Consider the following 25631-nt stretch of genomic DNA (forward strand, 5'->3'; position numbering starts at 1 on the left):
TACATCCCTTTGTAATTAAAATCTTTGGTTGGATATATTAATCTCATCACCAATGATTCCTTCTAAGGTAAATGTATAATAAATAATCACTTTGACACTATTAGTCACGTCTGTATATTATTGTTCTTCTTAAGTTTTCCTCAACTTCAAATGATCTGTGTATAACTTTCATCATATTTCTTCTTCCTGCCCTATGAAATCTATGACAAGCAATATTTTACAGTGTGTGTATGTGAGTGTGTTTTAATTGCATAGCCATTATTTAGTCTAGAAATGTGTGTTATAACGAGGAGCAGAATTTACCTGGCAGGCAGGTGACTTTGGATAGATAATCTAATTTACTAAAATATACTAATACTTCCTGCCCATCTTCCATGCCCTGACCCCTGGAAACCACCAATCTGTTCTTCTTTTTATAATTTTGTCATTTCAAAATTCTACTACAAATGGAATCTTTAGGTATCCTTTTGGGATTGGCATTTTTTACTCAATATAATTCTCTGAAAATTCAGCCAAGTTGTTGCATGTTTCAATAGTTTGTTCCCTTTTATTGGTGAGTAATTGTCTGTGGTATGGATATAGCACAGATTCTTTAACCATTCACTCTTTGAAGGATATCTGTGTAATTTCCAGTTTTGAGTTATTATGAATAAAGCTGCTATGAACATTTATGTACAGATTTGCATTACACCATACCCCAGGTTTTGTTTTATTCGTGTATGATGAGGCCAACAGGTCAGGAGACACTGCCATTGAGAAGATAGTTTATTACTCACAGATCCCAAGAGGAAGAGAGCATCCCATGCCGTGCAGGGTCACACAAGAGAACACTAAGGTCAGTGGAAGGCAGAGAGAGAGTGCAGGGAAACTGCAGGAAGGCCTTTATGGTGGTTTTCAAGAGAAGAGGTGGGAAAGGTAGCTTAAGCAAGTGAACCAGGTTAGGATTGGGTAATTTGAATAATTCCAGTGAGCTCTAGGGTACAAAGGCTGCCTGATGCCTGGCCCTGGGGTGATTAGGGAAGGGGAATATTGTCTCAGAAATATAAGAGTGGCCATAAAGCAGGCAGCCAAGTTGGGGATTTAGCTTTTGGATTAATTCCTTTACATATGAAAGGCAGGCTCCAAGGAGAGAGCTTTTTTCTCTGGAGGGATCTACAAACCATTAACCAACCATTGGAGGGGCAGTCCATCACTAGTCAGCAAGGCCTCAGATGTCAAAACATCAGACACAGAAAGTAGAAAACATGGTTAATACAAGGCTTTTGTGTGAACTTAAGTTTTCATTTCTCCTCATTGAATGCCCAGGACTGCAATTGCTGGATCATATGGTACTTGCATGTTTAGGTTTGTGAGAAACTGCCAAACTATTTCCAGAGAGGCTGAACAGTTTTACGTTACCGCCAGCTATGTAGGGGTGATTCCATTTCTCCAAACCTGTAGATTTCAGGAAGTGCATTGTTAAATGGGTTATTAACATTTCAGGCTTTCACGTAAGTCACTATAATGTGTTTTTTATTGGTGAGCGTGATCTGCAGTACACTGAGCTGGGAACTATGAAAGATGCAAAAGGGAACGGAATCTGACTTTGCTCCAGGAGCCTTCCTTTCCCAGTGGAGGCAAACCTATACATGATGAACAAAAAAGAATAAAAATAGGTGATACTTGGAGGTTCAGCCAAGGTGCAGTGTAGGTGTAGTGGAAGGGGCCATTAATTCTGGGGGTGTCGATGGGAGGCCTGGTGTGGGTAGTCATTTCCGAGCAGCCATTGAAGAATGAGTATGATTGAAAAAGTTGAGAAAAAACAGTAGGAAGGTCATCCAGCAGTAAAAATATTTTGTTTGCTGGTAGCACCAGGAGTGCTCTGAGGGGATGAGAGCACGGAGAGCATGGAGGGTTGGACTGAGCAGTTAAGGTGAGAAACAGACCTGAAGAAACTTCACGAGCAAACTCAAACGACCAGGGAGGAGCTGGACCTCGTTTGGTAGCTAATGAGAAGTCACTGAAGTTGGAGAGGATGGAAACAATTTTATTTGCATTTTAAGATATTATCAAAGTTATATTCAAATGTTGTGAGATCAAAAGTGGACAGGTTTGAGGAGAAGCTATCATGATAGTTTCAGGGAGAGACGCTGAGAACATTGTGTCATTGTGGTACTTTCTTTCATTTTTCTAAAGGTAACAAATAATACATGTTCCTTGCAAGTAAGTCAGAAAACAATGGAAAGGAAACAACAATAGTTACTCATAATCTCCTTACTCAGAAATAGCCATAATGAGCATTTTGTAATATTTTTTAAAGATTTGTTCATAATCTGTATCTGTATGTAAGTGCATATGTGTAATTTTGAGCAGATATTAGTCATGTTATATGTAATGTTTATTTTTACATCTATAATATATTGGGTTGGCCAAAAAGTTCGTTCGGGCTTTCCTGTAACATGTTATGGAAAAACCTGAACAAACTTTTTAACTAACCCAATAGTATGTCAGCTTTTTAGGTGTATTTATTTATAAGTGTATTTATTTAGGATCACTTGAAATTACCTCTATTGGATGGAAATACTACAACTTAATCAACCCCTCCTAACTGAAGAATATTTAGGTGGTTTTGTTTCGTTTGATTTCACTTGATTTTTTGCTATTTCTTACAGTGTTCTTTTTATTCAAGCACTTTATAGAATCGGAATAAAATATAAGATTCAGTGTCTGTGGTTTCTCTCTCTTGCCCATGTCCGTGGAAGAAGGAGTAAGGCCTCCAGATAACGTGTCCTGAGATACTCAACACTACTTTATACTGGTATCAACCATCAGGTTGCCTTGCCCCATCTCTCAAATGCTGAAAATAGCGGGGCTTAGGTTGAATTAGAGAGCAATAAGCTTGTGATGTTCTAGCTGCTGCAAGGTTTACTCAAGGTCTTTTACCCCATGTTGACTTGCCAAAACTGAACTGTGCATTAAATTATCCAGAGATCTTACAAATGAAGGTGTTAAAGGCCAACCATAAAAGAATTGCGATTCAGTAGGTCTAGGGTGGCGTCATGAATCTATTATTTTACTCTTCCCTGGGTAATTTGACTATATGGCCAAGGTGAAAACCACGGTTCTGTACCTCTCTTTCTACTTTCTTACTGGCACAACTTCCTCTACTGGCTATGAGTTTGCTAAAGGGATGGTATATCATGCTAAGTGGGGCTGAGTAATGGTGGCTTGATGTATTCTTTTACGGGAGGTTAGATATCTTCAACTGAAAGGGAGCCAGACTCCTGCTGACCACTGACAGGTTTTGGGCAGAGATAGTTTTAAGAAGGGGAGTTTTTGTGAAGCCTTGAAATCAGGGACTGGGCTACAGTATCCCACCAGGTGTTGATCTGTTTTCCAAAATTATTTACTGATCTCTCTAACTGGGTAATGAAGACTTTGACATCCCTCTTTCCTGAAGAAGGTAAAAATGACTATCTCTTTCTGAGCCCATGCGTTACATAGCTGGTGTTGATACTAAAGGAGAAAAGAGCTTGCAGCTCCAGCCACATGTTTCTCCTTAAACCTTAAGTAAACCTTGCTTGGCACAGGTTATTTTTCCCAGTCTCCAAAGAAAAATGCTAGCATTTTACTAGCACTTACTGACACCTTGAAAGCAACAGATTAAAATAAAATGATTAGTTGCACTTTAAAGAATGGAGCAAGATTTGCAGCATCAATATTCATCTCACAAAATCTCTGTGTCAATAATGTGGCATAAAAAAGTGAAGTTATTGCAAAAAAGGATGTTGTTACAAGGCCGATCGATATGTCCTGTTTGGGAAATCAGCACTGTGACTTCATCTCATCATTTATAATGTATTAGCTAAAAGGTCTAAACTGTCTCAATCAGGAGACATGCCTTGAGTTCTCTGCTTGAGGATTTGAAGTGGTGTAAGTAATAATAGCAACATTCATTTATTACCTACTATTGTACAGGTATTCTGCTTGTCACTCTCATTTAACTCCATAACGTCTCTGGAAGGGAGGTCATAACACCCCCATTTTACTGATGACAAGATCTTAAAGAGAACCAGTAGTCAAAGTCAACACTAATCAGAAGATGTTCTCTGGGGCCTCTGCACTTGCCCAGTACGCCCCTCCTCCACCCACGGAGTCCCTGTGGTTCACACATTTACACAGGCTTCTTAAGGTATGTGCTCAGCGTGGCTGCAGTTGTGCAGCTTTTTTCTTATCCTTCTCTACTTTGTGCAACATTAGCTAGCAATGTCGGAAGCAAGTCCATCAGCTCCCCTAGATCTGATCATCATGGCTATTGTTGGTGGTTGTTGGAAAAGTGGATAGACAATGAGGGACAAAGTTTGAGTTGACAGATCTGAGCACCCAGAAAAGGATGTGTGTTTACAGAGTGAAATGATCAAATCAAGCCAGGATGGTTTCATTCTCAGCACTTAACCTGCTGTATTTTAAGAGGTCAAACACTCTTTTCAACTAAATCAAACACAGAGAAGCATCTTAATAGCATTTTAAAGATACGTAAAAACAAACTATAAAGAAAAAAAATTTATTTCCTCTCTTTCCATCAATGTTTTGGCATATATTTTGACAGAGAGAGTGCAAAGGAGGTAGGTAGCAAGATAGATGGAAATGGAAACATTTCATAAAATAGAGATCCGTATACATAATGATCTTTTTTCTCGGTTATTAGCATTTTCCCATGTCATCATCCTTTGGAAACATGTCTTTAATCAACTAATACTACTCCATTGTATGGGCAAATTTAATGCTTGCCCTATTTGGGGACATTTACATTATTTCAAGGCTTTTTCTCCCTTTTCTATTACAAATAACACTTCAATGGACAGCCTTGAACATGTATCCTTATCAACAGTTTAAACTACTTCTTTATAATAAAATCTTAGGCATACAATTATGGCTTGTTTTTTTTTTTCACTGCTCTTGATATATGTTATCAAATTGTTCTCCAAGAATTTGGTTCTGATAAATACTACCAGCAGTGTTAAGAATGAATGACTTAGATATTTTTATTTCAAAATATTGTGTGAAACTGTTATATAATAGTTTTACATTTTGTTTTTTTAATTACTAAGATTGAACATTGTCCTCGTGTTTAAGTAGCAATTATGTCTCTTTTGTAAATTATCCATTCATGTCTCAAGTCACTTTTATTAGTAGATTTTCTTCCCATTGAGTCTTTGGCTATTAATTTCTTTTTGTAATTTTTTTGCCAATTTATAATTTGTCTTTCAATATTATTTAATAAAAATTTTCAGGTATATTGAAAAGCTAAATGTAGAATAAATGGAACTAAGAAAACTCTAGGTGAATTTTGAACTGCTATTTAGTGGTGGATAATTTTTTTTTAACTATAAACATAGAAGAAAAAATGAAGAGGAAGATCAAATTGAACTGCAACCAAATGTAAACCATTTGCTTTTCAAAACAATTTCAAAATATACTATGTGATATGCAATTATGGAACTGAACGTAAAATATAATTAGCATTTTCGAAAAACAAATACACAATGTCAAATTATTTTCTAAATTAGTTATACCAGTTTATAGTCTCCCTTCCCAAGAAGCAATTGTGATAGTGAAATAATTACATATTTAAGAATGCTCATAGCAATGTGATTTGCAATAGTTAAAAACTGAAGAAAAAAATGTTTCCCATATGCATTAAACTGGGGAATGAAGAAATTATACATTTTCATCTGCGAGGACAGTCTAGAGTAGTGACAGTGAATGAGCTGGAGCTGCACACATCACCGTGTGTGAATCCCATAAACACAGTGGAAAACAGAAGAAAGCAGGACACACAGAATACAGACAGTATGATTCTATTTATATAAATTCAGGTACAAGTAAACAGTAAACTGCTGGGGACAGATATAGATGTCATCAAACTATAAAGAAAACTCCAAAAATGATAAACACAAAGCACTTTGTGTAGATTACTGCTTTTCCACCCTGACTGCACAGTAGATGTAACTGGGGAGCTTTTAAAAAGTATATTGATGCCCAGGACCCAGCCCAGAACAATTAAATTAGAATCATTCTATTCAATGGCTTAGCTAAGAGTTACAGTAAACAAATACTTAGTGCATCATTGAGGAAATTAGGGTCATCCTTTCTCAGTACCTCAAGGTCTTTGGTTCTGCAATTATTCCCTCTCTCTCCTGCAGCATTAATTTCTTCCTCACTGCTGTGTTACTCTCTTTGGCATATGCACATGCCTTAATATTAGCTATTTTAAAAGAAACAATAAAACAAAGAAATAAAAAACAGTCCCTTGACCTTATGTCTTGCTCCTTGCATCTACTAACCTGTTTTTTTTCTCTGCTTTTATAGCCACTGTCCTGGAAACAATTATCTACACTTCCTCTTTCTACTTCTTTATTTCCACATCCTTTTCACCCACTTTACCCAGGTTTGCATCCCCAGAGCTGCTCCCAAACAGCTTTCCTTAAGACCAGCAGCAGTAATCACCATTCCACCAGACCCCTGTGGTGGATTCTTTGACTTCATTGTGTCCAACCCTCCTGCCTCATGGTCACTCCTTTGTTCTGGTTCGTCTTTCTCCTCTTGACCTTGAAATATTGGCTTAAACCCATGGCTTAGTGCTTGGCCCTGTTCATGAACTATTCTCTTTCCTATGAGCTCATCCTGTCCCATGCGTTTAAGTATTATCTGCGTGTTATTGGCTCTCAATCATTTATCTTCAACTTTGTTCTCTCCTCTAAACTTGGATTATAACATCCAACTGTCTATTCTATATATTTACCTATGCAAACTAGTATTTCATTTCACCCTCAAACTAATTTCTACCATTCACCCAGTTGTTTAGAATGAAAAACAGCAACATTTAATTTATCAACAAATATTCTTAGGCTTTTAAATTATAAAATGCATGCATTACTTCCACCATATCTACTTTCACTACCTTAATGTAAGACATTTCTGAGCTAATGCAGCAGTCTCCTAACTGTTCTGTTTCCACTCTTTATTCCCTTCCAGTCTTCCTAAAGCAGCTTGATCTTTTTATTTTATTTTATTTTATTTTTTTATCTTTATTGGAGTATAATTGCCTTATAGTATTGTGTCAGTTTCTGCTGTACAACAAAGTGAATCAGCCACATGTATGCATATATCCCCATATCCCCTCCCTCTTGAGCCTCCCTCCCAACCTCCCTACCCCACCCCTTTATGTCTTCACAAAACAGCGAGCGGATCTCCCTGTGCTCTGTAGTAGCTTCCCATTAGCCATCTATTTTACATTTGGTAGTGTGTATATGTCAATGCTACTCTCTCACTACATCCCAGCTTCCCCTCCCCCTGGTGTCCTCAAGTCCATTCTCTACATCTGCATCTCTATTCCTACACTGCCATTAGGTTCATCAGTACCATTTTTCTAGATTCCATATATATATGTTAGCTTTTGGTATTTGTTTTTCTCTTTCTGATTTACTTTACTCTGTTTGACAGACTCTAGGTCCATCCACCTCACTACGAATAGCTCAATTTCATTCCTTTTTATGGCTGAGTAATATTCCATTGTATATATGTGCCACATCTTCTTTATCCATTCATCTGTCACTAGACATTTAGGTTGCTTCCATGTCCTGGCTATTATAAACAGTGCTGCAATGAACATTGGAGTGCATGTGTCTTTTTGAATTATGGTTTTCTCTGGGTATATGCCCAGTAGTGGGATTGCTGGGTCATATGGTAGTTCTCTTTTTAGTTTTTTAAGGAACCTCCATACTGTTTTCCATAGTGGCTGTATCAATTTACATTCTCACCAACAGTGCAGGAAGCTTCCCTTTTCTCCAGCATTTATTGTTTCTAGATTTTTTGATGATGGCCATTCTGACTGGTGTGAGGTGATACCTCATTGTGGTTTTGATTTGCATTTCTCTAACGATTAGTGATGTTGAGCATCTTTTCATGTGTCTGTTGGCCATCTGTATGTCTTCCTTAGGGAAATGTCTATTTAGGTCTTCTGCCCATTTTTTGATTGGGTTGTTTGTTTTTTTAACATTGAGCTACACGAGCTGCTGCTTGTGTATTTTGGAGATTAATCCTTTGTCAGTTGCTTCATTTGCAAATATTTTCTCCCATCCTGAGGGCTGTCTTTTTGTCTTGTTTATGGTTTCCTTTAAAATGTATATGGGATTCTGTGTCTCTCCTGTGAAAACCCCTCAATAGTGTCCCATGGCCGAGCTCTACACCTTGGCCTAGGATGACACACAAGATCTAGCCCCTGATCAGGCCTCTGATATGATTTCTTATCACTCTCACCTTGGCAGTGAGACTTTAGACCCATTCCTGTCCTTTCATGCCTTGGAAATGCCTTGCCCCTTTAGTCTCGATGTCTGTGTGCCAGCTCTTCCCGTCTGCCTGGAATCCTGTCCCTTTAAATTCCGCCCTAGTGGCCACCTTCCCAGAGGGCCTTTGCGCAACATTCCAACTCACAGAGTGTCTTCCCCGGCCCACCCCACACTTACTCTCTATCACATTAACTTGTTTCTTAGATTTACTAAAGTATGGCTATATAAGGTTATTTATTTGGGCATATCTATAGTCTCTCTCCTACCTCAGTAGAATACCAGCTCCAAAAAAGTGGGGACTTTGTCTCAATCTCTGCTGTATCCTTAGTATTTAGAGCAGTGCCTGATAATTGGAAGAGTCACAATAAATATTTGGAATGGATGAATAAATAATACATCAAACCAGACTTTCTACTTTTTAATGTTGTATTAGAGTGTCTGTGTTTTATACTTAGGCTGGATAAGATTTTTCAATTTTATTTGCAAACCTTCTCGATTATCACATAATTGAAAATGTCACAGTTCAAATCATGAATATTAAACATTTGATTTGCTCCAATATTATTGCTTCATAGAAAAAACACAACTGAGGAAATGTTCATAAATCAATTTGTCCCATTTCTGGGGCCACACCTTTTACCTCGAAGTACACCTACCTGCCTTTACATTTTGCCGCTTCTGGTTTTTACCACAAACCCCCACCTATGTATTTCCTGCCATGTGGATGTTTGTCATTTACTTGTCACCCTTGCTACACTCATATTTTCTACTTTCTGCAATTGTTACTCTTTCTCTTCAGCATCCTTCATGGCTCTGGGTAAACATGCATCCTCTTAGCACCTCTCTATGATCTGGAAGTAGGGGCACATTAGCAGAAGCGTTTTTCTTTCTCTTCTATCTGACTTCCCAGGCTTTGCCAGTGTGGACCCATCTTTTGAAAGAACACTTAGGAGGTTAATATTGACCATTTGAACCAGATGGAGACACCTGGAGACACCATGAGCTATTTCACTAGCTGTAATTCTGGGCTCAATCAAGATCTTAATTAACAGCATTGTTCTTATTTATTATACAATCGTCATTATGCAGTGCTACACTGATTATACATTTTACATGTGCTGTTCTTTGGGTGAACAGTTCACTTGAGTACAACTTGACAAAAATACAAAATCTTATTTTAAAATATAAATGTACCTAATTTAAATGTTCCTGAAGTGAATTAAATGGCAATTTTGTGCTGCTCTTAGGAGAAAAGATTTACACCTACACTGTAAATTATAAAGCAAGCTGCAGTGTTCTTAGCACCCACTTCATGCTGTTTCTGTTAAGAATTCCCAGAATGGCCTCTTAGAATATACTAGCGATTAAGTGAATTATAGTACATTCTAAAGGATTTTATAATGCCAAGGAGAAATGAAAATAAAACACAAAACATATATTTAAATTGTAAAAAATGTTATTGCAAAAATCAGGATGTATCTGATGGTTCATTCTTCATATTAACATAGGATTTCTGCCCCCACTCCCTACTGAGTGCTTCAAAAGGCAACATTTAATGATGCAAACTGTCTTTTTCTGGGTGGCTGAATACAAAATGTCAAAAGACCAAATGTCACCCCTGACTCAAGTATTGTGATATTTGTGGGAAAAAAAATTAATGACAGTCTAAAATATGATTATATTACCATGAAAGTAAAAATATTACCACAACAAATTACAAATGAAGAGATATATTATCCTTGCTCTTTTGCATTCTAAATAAATCAAGTAGACAGGAGATAGAGTAAAGCTTTCACAGTTTATTACAGAATCATAGGAAAAGAGTCATGCCTTTGAAATCATCCTTATTCATTCCTGGCCTGCAGATCTTTTCCCAAATATTGAAGTCCTGTTCATCTTTCAAGACCATAAGCAATAAGACTATAGACCCATTGCCCACTGAATTGATGCCTTCCTGGATTTACCCTTGGTAATCCTCTCTTTCTCTTTTCTCTCCATCCCTCCCATTTCCCCATCTCCAGTTTTGGACAGAATTTTTATCTCCCTCTCTTTTGGCATTCACCACAATGTTTCCATATTTTCCATTATGTGATGGGATACTTGAGGGAAGAGACTGTAGTTATTTATCTTGCTATTAAATTTGCTACCATAGGATTTGCTTGCAGTAGGTGCTCCCTGAAAAATTTAATTGAATGACAGTGATTTCGTTACCATTAGCTATCAATAAAATGCCTCACCACATTCAAGGAGTTTTATAACTCTTAACTATAAAGTTTTGCAACAAATTAAGCAATAATAATTACTGGATGCCTTTTATGTTCAGGATACTAATACCTGTGGGAAAGGAAAGACATTAAATAAATTAGTAAGTCTGTAGTCATGATGGGAAAAACTTGAAGGTATAGGGGAACAAATTTTGCCACCCCAAAATGTCTCTTTGGCATCCAAGTTACTTTGAACTGAAAACATTCAAGACCTAAAAGACAAAGGGAAACTTTGACCTTCTCCTTAAATGCCTAAAAGAATATAGATCTCTATCCTAATCTAGGAAGGCAGTTATCATCATTGATAATTATAGTATGATATGAACTAGGTGTGGTAGATAAAGAAAATCCTAGCAAAGTCTATTAAAATTCCTCTGTGTGTCCCATTGTCTTAATCTCCCTCAAGCCAGTTTTTGGTACAGTGTCTCCACACCTTCTATGTTCTTTGGCTTAAACTGGCCAGTGCTAGTAGACTTCTGAAGATCCAACTTGTGCCCCTAGGTAGAGTAATTAGGACTTTGCATCTTCTGAAATCTCCCATTTCCTGATATGTCTCTTAAATGCATAGATTCCTCTTACATCATTGTTTCCTCCATGCTATTTATTTATTGACTAAACCAGGATGTTTGTGCTGTAGAGTTTCCCACGATCTGGATTTTCTGACTGTGTCTCTATGGTATTGTTTAATATGTTTTTGTTTCCTATATTTTCTGTAAATTGGGTAGTTAACTCTAGAAGCTTGACTAGAGTTGTATTTGAGATTTTAGCAAGAATGGTTCTTAGGTGGTATTCCAGCAGGGGCACATAATATATGATTCTTATTTTTAGTGTGTGATGTCAGTAGTCATTGAGGTTCATCAACTAGAGCAAATCTTTCATTACAGTTTGCAAAATATTAATAGTGTAATTCTATTCTTAGTTGAAATAATTATCTAAAGAAAAATTTCCTATATTTACTATTTGGTTCTAGGAAAAGCAGGAAAAATATTTAAGTTTTTCTCTATACTTCTTAGTTATCAAAATAGTGATTTAATCCCACAGCATTTTTCAAAGATGACTGATTAATTCTTTTCTTAGTATCATTATAAATTCATAGATTTAAGCATATTGGATATGCCTTGATGTATCACAATTACTATTTTACTAATACTCAAATGTCCTCTCTTTGGTAAGTGGAAACTTCTTCAGTTGGCTCCTGAGTATTTTTGACGTTATTACAGTAGATGTCTTGCTTTCTCTTGTAACACAATTGTGATGTTGTGATTTATAATAAGAAACATATAGTTGGCCTTTGTCCTGTTTCTGTCACAGAGCTCCTAAAACCCTTGAAATTTCCTAAGTGATGAGAGCTATGAAGATGTCTTTTGTGATGATACAGAGATTATTTTTGGAATGCTCCTTGGTCACACATCACCTAAGGATAGGGGCTGGTCACCAGAGGAAACAGCAATGTGATTAGGGGGTTGAAACTTTCAGTCTCACCCCCTGGCCACCAGAGAGGGGAAAGGGGCTGGAGATAGAGCTCAATTACCAATGGTCAATGGTTTAATCCATCATGCCTGTGTAATGAAGCCTCCATAAAAACCCAAAAGGAGGAGGTTCAGAGAACTTCTGGGTCTGTGAATACGTTGAGGTGCTGGGGGAGGGGCCCACTTGGAGAGGGCTTGGAACTTCCACACCCTCAAAACTTGTCCTATGCATCTCTTCCATCTGGCTGTTCCTGACTTACATCCTTTTATAACAAATCAGTAATCTAGTAAGTAAAATGTTTCTCTGAATTCTATGAGCCACTCTAGCAAATTAACCAGGAGAGGGTCATTGGAACCTGTGATAGTAGGTTGGTCAGGAGCACAGGGGACAACCTGGACTTGTGATTGTTGTCTGAAGTTGAGGAGCAGGGCAGTTTTATAGGACTGAGAACTTACCCTTGAAATCTGATTCTATCTTCAGGTAGATGGTGTCAGAATTGAGTTGAAGTGCAGGATATTTGGCTGGTGTGGGAGAATTGTGTGGTAGTGTGGGGAACCCCCCGATACAGACATGTTGGAATGGGGTACAGAAGTTCCAACAATGTGTCAGAAATCAGTCATTTCTCTAAAAGAGGTGGCCATTTCTCCATGAAAAACGGGGATATTTGGCTGCTCTATTCACTGCTGTATCTCTATTACCTAGAAGAGTGGCTGGCAAATAATTGGTATCACTAGAAATTACTTGATTTATATATATTTAAAAGTTAAAAAAAGTTAAAAGACAAAAAATAAAAATCAATTCAGACTTCTACTTTCTGCCAACATGGAATTACAGGGAAAGGATTTACCCTCCTACCTGAAATTACTAAAACAGAAACAAAATTTAAATGGGCAAAATATATAAAATGATGATTCTCAAAGCATTGGACAATAATGAGGCACATTGATTCCTAAGAGATAGTAAGCAACTAGATGAGCCTTCTAATTGCCTTAGCTTACTGTCTTAAGAAAATTTCCAGGACACTGCACAGGGTGGGGGACCCAAGAGGAGCATGGCAATCTCTCTTTGTTGAGGAGCCTGAGTTGGAGGTTTGAAGAGGTAAAAGTGGCTAGAGTCCATAAGGCAGAGTGTCAGAGAGGAGGCAGAGAGGAGATATTGACCCCAAATAACACAAATGGTGGAAATAGTAGACAAAGACACTAAAATCATTATATAGTTGGATACTAGACATTCAAGAAGCTAGAGAAAAGATTTAATAGGCTAAGTAGAGAAATAAAAGATATAAAAAATAGATATACATCAAACTTATGGAGGTGCAAATGACAATATTTGAGATGAAAAATACACCGAATGGAATTAGTGGCGGTTATACATTGTAGAAGAAAAGATTAGTGACCATGAATGCGTAAGGATGGAAACCATTCAAATGAAACATGTAGGGAAAACAAACATACAAAAGTGAACAGAGCATCCTACAAATCAGTGACGTGTAGGACAAATTAAAACAGCCTTATATACATGTAATTGCAGTCTCTGAAGGAAGGGAATGAAGCAGAAAATATATTCAAAGAAATGATGGCTGAAGTATTTACAAAATGCATAAAACTATAAACTCTCAGTTTCAAGAAGCTCAACCAAACCCAAGAACAAGAAACTTGAAGAAAAGTCATAGTAAGCAAATTGATTAAAAATAGTGATTAAAAAAATGAAAGCAGCTGGAGAAGACACATAACAGAAGAACAAAAATAATGGAGACAGCAAATTTCTCATCAAAGACAGTACAAGCTAGAAGACAGTCAAGCAACATCTTTAAAATATAGAAAATAAAAACTGACAACATAGAACTCCTAACCAAGCAAAAATATTTTTTCAAAAATGAAGGCAATATACTTTTTCAGACACACAAAAACTAGAAGAATTCACCACTAGCAGACTCGCACTACATGAAATGTTAAAGGAAGTTCATCAAGCGGAAGAAAATCATGCCAGATGGGGATCTGGATATACACAAAGAATGAATAGCATCAAAAATAGTAAAATATAATTGAATTTTAAGCAAAAGTAATAACAAAGTACTGTGGAGTTGATAACATATGTAGAAGTTATATGTATGACAACAATAATACGAATGCTGGGAGGAGAGAAATCGAGGATATTGTAAGTTTCTTGTAATACATGTGAGGCAGTATCGCATCACTTGAGGATAAATTTTGACAAGTTAAAAGATGCATTCTATGAACCCTAAGGCAGTGAGTAAAATAACAATAGTTATTGTAATAAGTAAACAAAGGTATAAAATAAAATTATAAAAATTACTTAATCCAGAAGAAAGCAGTAAAAGTGAACAAAGAGCAAACAGAAAACAAATAGCAAGGTAGACTTAAACCCTTACCACATATCTTATAAATGGTCTAAATATCCAAGTAAGAGGCATAGATCACCATATTGAACTAAAAATAAATAAATAAAACATGAACCAATTACAGGCATACCTTGGAGATATTGCAGGTTTGAATACAGACCACAACAATAAAGCAGATATCGCAATAGAGCAAGTCACATGAATAGAGCAACTCCCAGTGCAAATAAAACTACATTCACATTTTACTGTAGTCTATTAAGTTTGCAATAGCATTATGTCTAAAAAAGTACACACCTTAATTAAAAAATACTTTATTGCTGAAAAAAACATCAGCTGGCAATGCAGGGTTGTCGCAAACCTTCAGTTTGTATAAAACGTTTCTCTTTAAGCTGCTCCTGTTTTGGTTAGACAGTTTTTGTGAAGACAGAAATTTAATTGTTTGATCCAATAAAATAGGGTGGCTGAAGATTCTCTCCAGTTGGTAATCTTAATAATCGATAGGTCAATTCTAGCTTCGCATTCCAGAATCTTTGTCTCAAAGGCCCATTAGTTCTCCCTTGTTAAGAACTGCTAACTCAATTGAAAAAAATACTGAGCATCCACTATGTTGGGTACCATGCTGGGCACTGGCGACATCACAGTGAACAAGACAGACCTGCACCAGACGAGCTCACGTTGACTTACAGTGCACAAGGCCAAAATGTACAGCAGAGCAATACTTAGTGATTCATCACCATGAGGATGGTGAGTACATTTTCTCACCTTACTAAATTTACAAGAGAAGCTAAGGACAATCTAGCTGAGAAGCAATGCCCACGTTACCCTAGGGACCTTCAGATTCTAACTTTTTCTGTGCTTCTATAACTGACAGGCCCTCTGTGAGTAAAATATTCTGTCTTTAGAGATGTTCGTACAGTTAATCTGGCCTTCCCCAAGCCCTGCAAGCCTATGAGTCATTCTGTCCCTTTGAGGCGACGTTACATATTTCTGCTCTGCTCTGCTTTGATCTCTCAGTTTAATTCTCAGAACCAGTCTTACTGTCTCATTTCCAGGTTCTTGGGGGCATCATCTTATAGCCCTCTGTATTCACAACCTTCAGAAGGAGTTTGAGTTCTTTTTCTGTTCCTTTGTAAGAGCGGGCTTCGGCATTAATCTCTTTAAGAAAATGTCCCTGAAATGTATGACTTAACACATTCCTTCTAATATTACTCTGTGTATCCAGCTACGTGGCAGTAATGGTGTTTCAACTCTCAGTCCTGTTAAAAGCTATCAGTGATGATTAGTAGAGCAGATACTGCTCCTGTAGTAGCTGTTTTTGGCCTATAGAAATAAGTAGGATTTACGCAGTAGTTTTATGGTTATGAAATGAGACATGAATACTACTCTTAAATCTTTTATGGTTACCTTTGTAGCTTTATTGAGATTCAGAATTTAAATGTACTTTTAGCAAGAGCCAATTAAGTAATAGCGAGAAAATGAAATTACATTTTATTCCAAATAACCAAATAGATGCTTTCTGATTCTATTTTTAAAGGAATTCCATTTAGAACAGACTTTCGGATCTCGGAGTCTTGAAAGGGTCATTTGATCTAGCATCTTGTCTCTACACATTTCTATGACCAAGCAACTATTTTTAAAGATTCTAGAGATGGAGAATTCAGGATGTGCCTGTATATTGTTTTCAAGTTCAATTTCCTATATGGTGCTTCTGCCTTCAAGGAACTCACAGCCTTGTGGAGAAGACAAATATGCACACTCATAACTAAATACAGTGAGGCCTGTATTAATAGGGATGTAGCAACTGCTCTGGGAGCACAGGGTCAGACAAAGTTTCACAAGGGAATCTTGGGAAAATGTGGAAAGCTTTATGAATTTGCAAGTACTCCATGCACAGGTCTGTGTAAAACTCCCAATTTTAGCACACATGCTTTAACACCTGTTCTTTCTATGTTGTTAAGCTTGATGCTGAGGTGGGAAGAAACACTAATTTCCTCTCATCAGCTTCTCTTTATAAAATTCCTTACGTGTATAGATGCACATATATCCATGGATCTTACAAAAAATAATTATAATGAATTTCTAGGTCTGTGCTGGAGAGGAAAAGAAAGGGGCTTATTTTCATCAACAGGCAGTATTCAACATGTGTCGAGTTGAAGGCTCAGCAAATTATCAGTGTAACCAGGCCTAACTTAGCAAAAGCTGATTAAATGAACTCTGTCATCTGAAAGTTTCTTTTCTTTATTCTTTTCTTTCTTTCTTCTTTCTTTCTTTCTTCCTTTCTTTTTCTTTCTTCTTTCTTTCTTTCTTTCTTTCTTTCTTTCTTTCTTTCTTTCTTTCTTTCTTTCTTTTATTTTTCAAGCTCAGAAGTACAAATGTTTGATTCCCAAAGCACTGTGATGGTGATTTCTGTCTTAATGAAAAGGTCTGGGGTCTACAGCGTTGATTTGTTCATTGACTGAAGACTTGGGTGTGGATAGGGCCATAGATTCCTTCTGAAATCACCCTAAAGGCCAAGAGACCACTTCTCCAATTGAATCTTTATGCTGTATATGAGTGTCCTAACTTAGTGGCTCTTTTCTAGCAGTATAAATGGGATTGTCTAGCTGTCAATGATACTGCTCTTTGGTACCCAAGTAATTAGACCAATAGGGAGGTTAACAGAGAACGTACTTAAGCGTTTGAGTAAACAACTCCCTTACAATCCTTTTTATCTACTTGTGCAATATATTTTTTGATAAGAAATAATGAATCATCTCTTTCTAGCTTCATAGATTTCTTTCAATGTTTTACTGAGCTCCTGTTCTCATTTTCCCAGCTATAGTTTTGGTGCCAGATGCTGCTGTCTGGCGGAAATCTATCCTTGGCTTTTTCATAGAACCCCACTTTGTTCGCGGCATCAATGTATGCAGCTAAAATCCACACCAATTCCCAGGTTCCCTTATAATAAAGGGTACTCAGACAACACTGTCCTAGTGACTACGTGGAAGTCACCAGGTAACACGACTGCACAGCTATTATTTTCTTGATAAAACAGGATAGATTCAGCTCACATGAGCCTTTTGTCCTTCATGTTTTACCACTTCTTCTTAATTGGCGTAAAGGATTGATGAGCATTAGAAGGGAGTCACATCTGCAATCAAGGGACTTGAGGCCACATTCTGAGGAGAGTAGATCAGAAGTTATTGGAAGCCTCATTCCTCTGTGACATCCTTGAGCAGCCACACCAGTGCTGGACTGCTTGGTCTATGCAAACAACAAATCACTATTTGGTTGAGTCATCATGTTTGAGTTTCTGTTACCTGTAACTGAAGGTACTGCTAAATCAATTGACTCTTTTTCCCTTTTCTTTGGACAGGCCATTTAAAAGTACAGAATGAGAACTTTTGGCATTAGATACACCCTGATTCAAATTCCAATTCTGCCTCTTATTAGCCATGTGATCCTGGACAAGTTATTTTACTGATGAGTAGTTTTTTTTTTTTTTTTAATGTAAACACAAATAGTAATACCTTGCTCTTAGAATTGTTACAATACTGAAAGAGATATATATCAAGACATTTTAAAGTAATATATTCAATAAATGTCCTTTCTGGTGTCATCTAATTAAAACATCTTTATTATCACCATCCATAAATATTTGTCAATGCTGGACTACAAAATGCTCTTTGCTCGAAACATATTTAGGATAAGTTCCTAGAATTCCACCCCATTGCACAATGTAAAACACAAAAGCTAAACTGTGAATAAAAGACCCATTGCTTTCTCATAAACAAAAGCCATAAAAAAAGGAGTATAGATCTTAAAAAAATTCTATTCATTGAAGTAGAGCTAGCTGATTTATATTCTATCCTTAATCTCTATTTCCTAGAAATTGATGTCAGGAAAATGTCCATGTGGAAAGAAATGGATATCAGCTACCACAAACCACCAAATAATAGATTTCTTCAAAATGAAATTTTAAAAATCCTTTTAGAATAGAGTAAATTCCCTTCACCATAGGTGGCAGGAAGCCTGGAAGAGAAGTGAGGAATTTAGATTCCAGTACCCCTGGGTTCTAAATTCAGTACCGTCACTTACTAGCCTGTGACCATGGTCAGTCTCTAGGTTAGTAAACTTCAGTTTCTCTTAGTGGAGCTGTATTAAATATTTTAAAAGATCACACATTTTAAGTGTCTGATATATTTCTTTAGCACAAAATAACTATTTAATCTTAAAGCGGAGCTATTATTATTTTAAGTAAATACAGTGAGAGGAATAAATATTTATACCATCATGGGCCATTCTGAAGCAACTGTGCTATTGGCCCTAAAACCTCTGATTACAGTAGATTGTGGAACCAGTAGCTTTCAGAGTCACTGTATTACCTTGTGTAAATCTAATGATCTAGAAAACCCAAGCCTGTTTTGGAGGCTACAATCAGCTGCTTGTCAATTTTCCTAAAATATCTCAAATTGCTTCTAAATCCTTGTCCATTAAAAACAAATTCACTCTGTGGAAACCCTTTAGAATATCTTTCCCCTCCCGCAAATTGATATGAAATGAGAAAATGGCCCTTAGTAATCTTAAACATAATTTAAGATTTTCTAAACATTTCTTTTCTGGGAGGAAGAAAAGAGGGAAAGAAGGAAGAGGGGAGGGAAGGAAGGAAAACAATTATATTAGGATGATATTTGACAGAAAAAATGTCTACAGTGGAACTGCTCTAAAATATCCTCCTGCTGGGTGACTGAGAAGGTCTTTTCCATCATGGGGAATAGTCCTAATTAGTCACCACCTTTCCTGAAGGCAAATACCCAAAGGAAATCACCTGTCCACCAGTACAGGTGGAGGGAGAAACAGCACCATATATCTTTGAATTTGTTCTATCCAGTGCTACAGATGGCCAACAACCAAACAATGTTTGTTCACAATTGTTGTCAATTACTTGTAAGCAAGGATTTTATGGAATAGTTTACTGAGTTCAAACTGTGTCATTAATGCTAAATTATGATATCATGCCACTAAAATGAAAAAAAATTAATGAATCTGCTGACACATTACCATTATCCAAAATTTGCGGCTATGAAGAATGCTATTGATAGTACTCATTTCCTACAGGAAAACCATCTGTCAGTGTGATATGACAGGATGTGGTTTTATTAGGCATAGTACCTTTAATGATCTGATTAGTACTTGGAAAAGTGTCTTGCAGATAATATTTGTAGAGTAACTATTTATTGATGAATCAGATTCCAATACACTGTATATGTTACCCAGCCCAAGCTCACTCTGCTCAGCACACAACAGGCCAGTAAATGAGGAGATGAGTTGTTCAGGCAAGGAAGAACAACTTTAATTGGAAAGCTAGCAGACTGAGAAGATGGCAGACTCAAAAAAAAAAAAAAAAAAAAAACCATCTTGCCCCAGTCTGAATTCAGACTCCTTTTATACAGAGGTAGGAGGAGAGAGGAGCCCACTGCAGCACCAACCAATGGCTCAGCAGGGCTGCTATAGGTTGTGCCTGCCCCACCCCTATTACAGTTCCCCACTGTTAATGTCCATTCCACAATCTTATGGGAAAAAGGGGTGATGATCTTTCTGACTACTTCCTGCTGAACAGGTGCGATGAGGAAATGATTGTGAAATGGAATTGATCAGCTTTGGGTCGGGAATATTCCTTAAAATTTTTAGTAAGCGACACAATTCTTTTTCTTTATCTACAACTATGTAAACCTGATGAAATTCCTTCTACAATGAAATTTTAATCTCAATACTTATTCTTTTTGAAGAGCAAACAACCCTTCCAGGTGTTCCCAAACTCATTGCTTTCTAGGCCTCTCAGGAGTTGGGTCCTTTTCTGATGACTGTGGGCTACTTAAGCCCAAGTTGGATGTATCCATGGCTTTACTCCAGCTAACTTGACAGATGAGTACATGGTAAGTAATACCACGTGTGGTCCTGTTCACCTCATAGTCAACTGATGCTCAGGCCCTTGTTCTCTCCAGGTTTTAAGGAGGACTCAGTCTCCAGGACGGAAAGGATGTAAGGCTACCTCAGTTGGATAGGCAGACCTGCTGGAAGCAAACTCATGAAAAGAGGTTATTATAGTGCCCAGAGTTTTAACATAATTGGCAACTGCAAGATCTTTTAGAGCATTTATGGAGTCTTCCGCCTGGCAGACACCTGGAATGGCCTACCATATAATATTCCAAAGAGGCTTAATTTAAGCCTGCTACTGGGAGCCACTCTGATCTGTAGCAGAGCAACTGGCAAGGCTTTATCCCAAATTGAATTAGTCTTTGACATATTTTAGCATTGTTCTTTTTTAATGTATAATTCATTTTCTCGGTTTTTCCTGTTGATTGTGGTCTCCAGAATGAATGTAGCTTCCAATTAATATGCAGTGCTTTAGACATTTGTTTGGTTATGCTACAGACAAAAACAGGCCCATTATCACTTTGAAGGGGTTTAGGCAGTCCAAATAAGGGGATAATTTCCTTAAGGACGACTTTAACCACTTTAGAGGCTTTTTCTGTCCTGGTAGGCTATGCCTCCACCCATCCTGAAAAAGTGTCCGCAAGTACTAGCAGGTATCTGAAATTTCCTGTGGCTCAAAGCATTTGAATGAAGTCTATTTGCCAGTCCTTGGTGGGGGAGGCGCCTTCTCTGTACTGAGTCCTCACCTGTGGAGGTGTGACGGCAGTCTTTGGGTTACTTTAACACAAATCATGCAGTTTTGAGAGACTCACTGGATGGTCCTTCGTAGGTTAGGCCCCATTATATTTTTTTGAATCCATTATAAGGTGGTGTCTCTCCTGTAATGCATACTATTAGGAATGTGCTGCAGCACGGTGTTCAAGAGGGCCTCAAGAATCGAAATGATTCCTTGTGCACTACGTTTCCAGCCAGGCAAGGTGTGGTCCAGAGTGAATCCCCACGCTTCGGCCCTCTCCCTGTCTTCTTCTGAATACACTGGCTGGTATTTTGACACATCAATCCGCTGGAGTCTAGAGGTTGTAAGAAAGAACGATTTTGTACTTCTGAAACTCCTGTGACCGTGATGCATTGAGATGTTTTCTGTGCCACCTTGGTGTTACCATAGAGTATGCTGTACCCACATCTATCAGAAAGTTAATCAACTTGTCCCCCACTGTCAAAGTTACCCAGGGGCTCCTGTGGAGAAATTGGAACTGGACACCTCAAGTCCAAGGGTGCCCCGGGGCCTCTCCATTCATCATTAGAGTGTTCCTCTCTTTCTACTGTATGAGAGGCTCCCATCTTTCTTTATTGTTTTCTTTCTTATTCTTTAGCCTAGGGTAATCTTTTTACCAATGCTCTTCCTCTTTACAGTAAGCACGTTGTTCCCTCCCTGCTGGTGGCTTACTTGTCTTCAGGTTACTTGCCTTCAGGGAATCCAATGCTGCTGCCAGAAAAGTGGCGTTCTGTCTTGCATCATTGTTCCCTGCTGTTGAACACTTTAAAAGCAACATCTACCGATTGAGAAGGAGTCATTCCAAATGCACCCTCTAACTTTTGTAATTTTCTCCTTATATGTGAGGCGCTTTGTCAATGAAGGTCATAGTTACCATTCTCATATTTTTGGGGGCCTCAAGGTCTGTATCAGTGTAGCGCCTATAAGCTTGATAAATTCTTCCTAGAAACTCTGATGAAGCCTCATTGGATTTTTGGTATATTTCCTGAATTTTGCTTAAGCTCTTTTGCCTAGGTATTCCCTTTCAAAGACCCGCTAAGGTACACTCCCTATAATGCTTTATGAGCAGCATATCTCCATTATTAGGACCCAGTCAGGCTTAGCAATAGGAACTGCCAGATTTGCCTCTGGAGTTCCGTCTGGATCTGCTACATGAAGCTGGTATGCTTCCTCTCTAGCCTTGTCAGTGACCATCCTCCTTTCATCCCCAATAAGCAGCATATTCATAAGAGTGTGAATGTCCACCCAAGACAGATGGTGAGTGGCAAAGATAAAAGTGAAAACCTTTTATGGAGGGGGGTCCTCTCGGTGTGTAGGGGTATGGTTTCTCCAGTTAAACAAATCTGAAGTTGCGAATGGCTTGGGCATCCACAGGAACCCAGCTGGTTGGGCGTCTGCTTCAATGCCTCCTATGGGATCTTGGCGCATGAGAAACTGCCCTGCTTTGGAAGCGGCTCTGGGTCCAAACTGGGTGCCCTGTTGGGTCTCAGATGTGGCACCACACCAGGCCCTGTGCCCTGAGGGTTAACGTAGAAACTTCTAATTGATTCCCATAAGTAGGGGGAACAGGCGGTGGTAAATATGTTGGTGGCAGGCAGGAGGTCAGAGCAACTGCTGGTGCTGCCTGCTGGGCCAGTGGGGGAGCCAGGTTGGCCAGAGGTGTTTTAAGTTTTGAAATAACATGTGCTCACTCTCACTTTCTCCCCTTCCCTCTTGTAGAACAGGTTTTCCCTTTAGACTGCTGTTCCATAAGGCCGTGTGACTTCTTTTCCTCCTGATACAACAGCATAAATGCTTCTACATATGGAATCTCATCATTTATACCTGCTATGTCACAAAGCAATTCTAGTTGCAAGATCGTATAATAATTAAGTGAGCCATTCAAGGGCCATAGCTCTCCTAACATGTATTGGGACCACACACTATTACAATAGAATATCGTCTCTTCCTTAGTCATAGGCCCACAGCTATATTTTGCCCATTTATTTAAGATATGTCCCAAAGGGCTTTCCTTAGGGACAGATGGAATATTTCCCATATTTATAAATTCAAGAACTACAAACCACAAAAAGCACAAGCAAATTCCAATAACAAAAACATAAACAGATTCCATCATGAATGAACGCAAAAGAAAAACCAACAAACTGGGTCACACATTAGGTAGAGTCCAACAACAATTCCCCTTTCCAACAGGGTACCCCAATCCAATGAACAAATTGGCTTTTCCCTTAAAGGAAAAAGCCTAAATTGAGAGGGGAAGGTGTTCCTGGTTGTACACACCGGAGCGACTTACCCTACTATTTGGAGCCCATCAGCTCCCAAATGTCAGTTCCTTGCTCCAACTGCCAAGTCCTGGGGCAGCTGGCGCTGCTTCAGGGAATATTGAAGGGAAGATCTTCAGGACAAGTTGTCTCTGCAGCTGCTAGGGCCTTACCCCCAAATTCCCCAACTGGGGCTGGCCGGCCACAAGCAGCAAGGCTCCTGGCTGGCTTCTCTGAAATGTGTTACCTGGCCCAAGCTTGCTCTGCTCGCTGCACAGCAGACCAAAACATCGGGAGATGAGCTGTTGGGGCAAGGAGGAATGACTTTAATTGGAAACCTAGCAGATGGAGACGGCAGTAGGCTAGTGTCTCAAAAAACGCTATCTTGAACCAATCCAAATTCTGGTTCCTTTCATACAGTAGATGCAGAGGCGGAGGGGCCCCCTGCAGTGCAGAGCAGTGGCGTAGCAAGACCACTAACAGTGGCTCACTGACAGTTTCTCACCTGGGGGAGGGGTTTGGAGGAGGGGCCCGCTGTGCTGCCAACCAGCGACGGAGCAGGGCTGCTATAGGTTGCGCCTGCCCCACCCCTATTACATACAGACCCCCCAAAGAAACTGTGGGGGGCAGAATTTATTTTGGAACTTGAGTAAAAATAACAAAAATACTTCATGTCTGCTTGTTATTTTTCTTAGAGGTCTTTACTCTCCTGAATTGCAATAGAAATTCTTGCAATTCTACAGAGTATTTTATTTTTGAAATGATTACACTTCTTTCCACTTACAGTTTATTTAATCTTTGGTTAAATTGAGCATTCCTGACAGCAGCATACTTTTTTTTTTTTTTTGGTATACGGATACCTGTAATGGAAATGTGAACTGAGTGCTGTTATAAAGAGGAAAAGCTTAAAAGGACTTCAGAGAAGAGGTGCGATTTGAAGCAGGTCTTTGAGATGAGTAATACTCAGAGAATCTGAAAAGGCAAAATACAGGAAGAAATAGGGACATGTGCACAGTCACACAGCTATGATAGAGAAGGGTGTGTTCAGAGAGTGGTGAGAAGTTGGATGTGATTAGAGTACAGAAGACAGACGGAAGCAGAGAGACACAGAAAAGTGGGGGGTGGAAAGACAGGCCTAAAAAGATACATTGGAGATAGATGATGTTACTACAGCGAATCATAACAACATCAATGACAACTACCACCATCTATTTAGCACTCACTCTACTAGGTAAGCATCATATATAATGTAATATTCTGAAGCGCTCCGTGAGGACATTATTAACATCTCCATTTGATGAGTGAGGAAGCTGAGCCATAGAAACATTACTTCCCCAAGATCACACAGCTAGTAAGTGATGAAGTCATAATTCAGCCCAGCTCTGTGGGATTCCAAAGCTCATTTCCTTAGCTGCTTAGTATATTGCTTCCCAGTATGCTGTGGAGATCCTTCTGGTCTATACCAAGCATTCTGCACATTATCCTTTAGGCATGGAAAAATCCATGGAGGGTTTCAGGCAAGTGACGTGGTATAGAGGACAGTGTGGCAGTCAAAGGGGCAGGGGACCATTTCATGAGCAATCTGTATCTATACATCTATATTTTATTTCTGTATACAGCAGGTTCATATATATTCATCTATCTCCATATATCTATATTCCTATCTACTGTTTGGTGGTGAATAAAATGGAGTAGATGGGAATAAAGCCTTGATTTCTAATTTGGGAGACTGATTGAATTATAGGCCATTTAACCAAGAAAGAAAATACTATAAGAGAAGCAAGATAAAAAGAAGAGATAATGAAATTTATTTTGCACAGTTGACTTGGAAAATCTTCTGAAGCACTAAGGACAGCCAGCATTTGGATGTCTTTCTTTAAGCTCACTGTCTTTCAGGCTCACACCATCCAGAATCATGACAATGTTGATTTTTTCCCCAGGTCTAAACCTGGTGTCTGAAGTGAGAGGAATGACAATGTCCTTAAACACTGTGATTGTCCACCCCTGAAATACATGAAGGGCCAGGGTTTTACGACCAGTGACACTGAACATGAAAGGGAACGTGGCTCCAGTCTCCCTGTGCCTCCAGGACTGGTACAGGGAGCGCAGAGTTCCCCAGCCACATCCTTCTCACTCTGTCAGCACCTCGGCTCCCTGCGACACAGAGGGGGCAGGTCAACGACTTGCTTCAGAATCAGCAGAGGAGCTTTCAAAACGATGGCTCCTTGAGCCTGGACTTAATGGGTCCTGTGT

The sequence above is a fragment of the Hippopotamus amphibius genome, chromosome 6 (genome assembly GCF_030028045.1).
Source record: "Hippopotamus amphibius kiboko isolate mHipAmp2 chromosome 6, mHipAmp2.hap2, whole genome shotgun sequence".
NCBI lineage: Eukaryota > Metazoa > Chordata > Mammalia > Artiodactyla > Hippopotamidae > Hippopotamus > Hippopotamus amphibius.